Source organism: Sinocyclocheilus rhinocerous, unplaced genomic scaffold (genome assembly GCF_001515625.1).
Source record: "Sinocyclocheilus rhinocerous isolate Xijiao unplaced genomic scaffold, SAMN03320098_v1.1 scaffold3351, whole genome shotgun sequence".
NCBI lineage: Eukaryota > Metazoa > Chordata > Actinopteri > Cypriniformes > Cyprinidae > Sinocyclocheilus > Sinocyclocheilus rhinocerous.
This window is the reverse complement of record NW_015659722.1, coordinates 5,578-10,313: the sequence shown is the minus strand read 5'-3', so window position 1 is coordinate 10,313 and position 4,736 is coordinate 5,578.

Sequence of the window (4,736 nt, the reverse complement as noted above, 5' to 3'; positions counted from 1 at the left end):
AGCGCACCCCTTATAAAAAGAATGTGTGTATTATTTGGTTGGTAATTGCATGCATTTCACTTCGCAAGATAAATTGTGTAGTGAATTCATCAAACGCACCATCGAACGGAGTAGCTTATAGACTACTTGTCAAGGCGCCGGTCTGATCTGGGTTTGTTTATGTTGTGTCCTGGTCTGTCTGCAGCACATGGCTGTCAGTTGGTTATTATGTTTGCCATGTGCTCTATTGTCTATTGTTACCCCGCCCATCTCGTTACCTTATCTCGTTAGGGGTAACACCTGTTTCTGATCAGTAGGCACCCTTATATTCCCCTCTTGTTTTCTGTCCTGTGCCAGATCGAACTCTCTGCTCTGCTGAGTTAACCTGGCTCTTGTCACTGTTGACTTGTTATCCTGGTTTCCTGTTTTGTCTTGCCTAGTTTCCTTAGCTTTTATTTTACTTTTGATATTAGGGTTTTTCTTTTGATCCAGCCCAGTTCTTTCTAGTTCCTAGTTTTAGCTCCAGCCATTTAGTTTTATGTTCATTTTTTTTCCCCTTCCCCTCTGCCCTCTCCAGCTCCCCGTCTGCCCTGGCTGCTGGACTCCCTTCTGTCTGCCTCCTGCCTCCTTCCCCTCGCTGCTCAGCATTCCCTGCTCCCTCCGGGAGTTCCTCTCCCGCTCCCTTCCACCATCGCCATTCTCTGGCCCCTGGAATTATTTGGAGAGCTGGATTGTCTCGTTGCTTGTGGACTGTTACTCACGGCCATTTGCTCTGGAAAACCCCTTTTCCTATATACCTGCTGTTGAGCTGACTTTCTCTTCCCCGGACTTGGTTGGGATCTCTCCAGATTACCCTCTAGGACAGTGGCTTCGTTCCTGTTTGTTTTGAATCTCAGTAAAACCCTTGTTATCCCTGCAACTGATTCCTCTTCCTTTACCACCCCTGACAGTTAGATCTGGCCAGCATGGAATCAGCGGGGTCGGACCAGATCCGGGTGGCCGTCGTCCAGCATGGGGTGCTGCTTGGTCAACATGCCACACGGCTCACGGAAACTACTAGAGAGGTAGATGTGATGTCCTCTCAAGTTACTGAACTCACTAACCAAGTCAGGGAGTTGATGCGGGACCAGGATAGCCTTCGGGCTGCAGCCTTTGCCGCTGCTTCAGCTCCTGTTCTTGCCCGGACAGCTCCAGAACCTAGAGTGCCTACTCCGCCGCCTTATGATGGGGATCCTAGGGCTTGTCGCCCATTCCTGTCCCAGTGTGCCATCACGTTTACCCTGCAGTCCACCACCTTTGCTACTGAAGCGGCTAAGGTCGCATTTGTTATTACCCTACTCACTGGGAAGGCCCGAGAGTGGGGAACTACAGTTTTGGAGAAGGAAGCGTCGTACTGTGCCACATTTGAGAGATTTCGTCGGGAGATGATCAAGGTGTTTGATCGTTCAGTTGCTGGCAAGGAGGCAGCCAGTCAGCTGGTCAGACTGAGGCAGGGCGAGTCATCAGTCACTGACTTTTCTAAAACATTGTTCATGTGCATATACATTTTCCTGGGAAAACATACTAGACCTTCCGGCTTCATTTGATGACCTGGTGGATCTGGCACTTCGTGTCGAGACGCGAATCAATCTACGCCGTCAACGGGTCATGGCTCACTCTCCTGGGCAAATCCCTCCTCGTTCTGTCTCTGAGGCTGCTATTGCTCGCCCTGAGCCGCTTCCTGAAGGAGAGCCCATGCAGGTGGGGTGTACCCGGCTGGCAGCGGAGGAGAAGCAGCGACGCCTCAACCAACGACTTTGTCTTTACTGTGGAAGATCTGGGCATTTCGCTGCAGCATGTCCTTTAAAAGCCAGAGCTCACCAGTAGATGGGGAAGTACTGGTGAGTGTCACCCCTGTATCAGATTCCCCTGTATTCCTTACTCAGCTGCCTGCCATTGTCAAGTGGGGACCTTTTTCAAGGCCATGCTCAGCCCTGGTGGATTCTGGGGCTGAGGGTAATTTCATTGATGCTACCCTGGTGGCTCGTTGGGGCATTCCTACCACCCCTCTCAAGGAGAGACTCACTGCCAGGGCCCTCAATGGCTCCATTCTCACCCAAGTTACTCACGTCACTTCCTCTGTAAGTTTTTAACTGTTTCCGGTAACCACAGTGAGGAGATAGCGTTTTACCTCCTCGAGTCTCCCAGCACACCTATTGTGCTGGGGAACCCGTGGCTGGTGAAACACAGCCCCCACATTAGTTGGGCTGAGAACTCTGTGTTGGCATGGAGCGCTTTTTGTCACAAAGAGAACCAGCTGTATGTCAAGGTGGAGAAGTGCACATTCCATGCAGACTCCGTTCCGTTCCTGGGACAGATAATCTCGGCAGAGGGGGTTAAGGTAGATCCTGTCAAGGTAAGGGCCGTCTCCGAGTGGCCAGTCCCCGACTCTCGTAGAGCATTGCAGCGGTTTCTGGGATTCGCTAATTTTTATAGGCATTTCATCCGGAACTACAGTCAATCTGCTGCTCCTTTAACTGCTCTAACCTCCATTTGTGTTCCTTTCAGGTGGACGGAGCAGGCACAGGGGTCTTTTACGAGACTTAAATCATGTTTCACGTCTGCACCTGTCTTGTTTGTTCCAGACCCTGATCTGCAGTTTATTGTGGAGGTTGACGCTTCTGAGGTCGGGGTTGGGGCGGTCCTCTCTCAGCGATTTCCCCCTTGATGGGAAGGTGCACCCATGTGCATTCTTCTACAGCCTGAGCCCGGCAGAACGTAACTATGATGTCGGGAATCGTGAGCTGCTTGTGGTTAGGCTGGCACTGGGTGAGTGGCGACACTGGCTGAAGGGGGCGGCGGAGCCCTTCTTAGTCTGGACGGATCATAAGACGGATCATAATCTTGAATACGTCCGTTCAGCCAAGAGGTTGAACTCTCGGCAGGCTAGGTGGGCCCTCTTCTTTGATCGGTTCCGTTTCACACTCTCGTACAGGCCTGGGTCCAAGAATATCAAGCCGGACGCCCTGTCTCGTCTCTTTGCCAGTCCGGGGAGCGGGGTGCCGCCTGACACCATTTTATCCCGGGGTGTTGTGGTGGCGGCTATTTCCTGGGGTATTGAGAGGCGGGTCAGGGAGGTCTTGCGGGGGGTGGAGGTCCCGAGAGGTTGCACAACTGGTCTGTTGATTGTTCCGGGTCGGTTGCGTCCTTCGGTCCTCAAGTGGAGTCATTCTTCTAGGCTGGTCTGCCATCCAGGTGTGCGGAGAATGTTGGCTTCTGCCCGCCAGCGTTTTTGGTGGCCTTCACTGCCCCAGGATGTCAGACAGTTCGTGGCTGCTTGCTCTGTTTGCGCCCAGAACAAGACTTCTAACAAGCCTCCCATTGGTCTGCTGCGGCCTTTGCCCATCCCCACCCGCCCCGGTCCCATATTGCCCTGGACTTTGTTACTGGCCTCCCCCTCCTCCAGGGGCAATACCGTGATATTGACGGTTGTGGACTGTTTTTTCGAAGGCGGCACACTTTATTCCCCTACCCAAATTGCCGTCCGCTAAGGACACTGCTCTGGTGGAAGTATGTTTGTGGGCAGAGGGTATGGCTTTCCACTAAGGACCTGCCCCTTAAGGTGCCAACACGCAAGCTGGCACCCAGGTTCTTGGGGCCATACCGCATTACTAAAGTTGTAAGTCCGGCGGCAGTGCGGCTCAGGCTCCCATCTGTCTTTGCTCGTGTCCACCCTGTCTTTCACGTGTCTCGTGTCAAGCCTGTCATTTCTTTCCGTTTGAACCCAGGTGTGTCTGCTCCTTCCCCCCCCCTCCCCCCCGTCTCATTGACGGTTCCCCTGTGTTCTCTGTTAGGAGGCTGTTGGATGCCAGAAGGCGTGGTAGGGGATACCAGTACCTTGTGGACTGGGAGGGGTATGGTCCTGGGAAGAGGTGCTGGGTGCCGTCTCGGGATATCTTGTACCGCTCCTTGATTGAGGATTTCCACCGCCGACAGGCCTCCTCTGTTCCTGGAGCGTCCGGGGTCGCTCCTGGAGGTGGGGGTACTGTCAAGGCGCCGGTCTGATCTGGGTTTGTTTATGTTGTGTCCTGGTCTGTCTGGAGCACATGGCTGTCAGTTGGTAATTATGTTTGCCATGTGCTCTATTATCTATTGTTACCCCGCCCATCTCGTTACCTTATCTCGTTAGGGGTAACACCTGTTTCTGATCAGTAGGCACCCTTATATTCCCCTCTTGTTTTCTGTCCTGTGCAAGATCGAAATCTTTGCTCTGCTGAGTTAACCTGGCTCTTGTCGCTGTTGACTGTTATCCTGTTTCCTGTTTTGTCTAGCCTAGTCTTGCCTACTTTCCTTTCCGGCTGCCGAAATTGCCAGCATTGGGCAACAATCATGCCGACAATAATTGTAACACTTAGCCGGTACTGGCCCAAGTCTGGGTGTTAAAACTAAGTCGACACCACCGACACTGGGCCACAATCACACCGATGAGAAATGAAACACTTAGCCAGTACTGGCCTGAGTCTGGGTACTGAAACTGAGCTGACACCACCAGCATTGGACCACAATCAGGCCAACCAAAATGGTATACTTATGGCACTTTTCCACTGCATGGTACGGCACGGTACGTCTCGGTACGGTTCACTTTTGGGGGGTTTTCCACTGGGTACAGTACCTGGTACCTGGTACATTTTTTAGTACCACCTCGGTTGAGGTTCCAAGTGAACCATACCGTTACCAAAACGTGAAGTGTAAACTCTGCTGATCACGGATTGGCCGGA